Consider the following 413-nt stretch of genomic DNA (forward strand, 5'->3'; position numbering starts at 1 on the left):
GGAATGTTCCATTTTGAGCATAGAAATAAGATATTCCTCAATGGTTCTTATACCAGCTTGAAAAAATTGTATTGTTGGTCAGAAATGTATCAATAATGAAATCTGTTGGTTGCAGCCTTATTTCAGTTCAACAAAGAATCCGTGAAGAATTCTCTGCTGCACAGGATGTGATACTTTGTGTTTCTAGCCTGTTTGGAAGAGGAGAGTGATCAGTCAGTGGTTAAACAGCAGTGATACAAACAGCAACGAGCAGTAAAGTCAGCAAGACTATTTTGTGTTTTTAATGAGGATTTAATGAGTATATTTCATTATGGAGTGTAGTAAACAAGGAAAGTTGGTGGTTATAATCACATTCAAAGTCACTGCCCACACACAGTGACATGGTCACAAACAGCTCTAATTATGTACTTATT

This window comes from Larimichthys crocea, chromosome XIII, assembly GCF_000972845.2.
Source record: "Larimichthys crocea isolate SSNF chromosome XIII, L_crocea_2.0, whole genome shotgun sequence".
Lineage (NCBI taxonomy): Eukaryota > Metazoa > Chordata > Actinopteri > Sciaenidae > Larimichthys > Larimichthys crocea.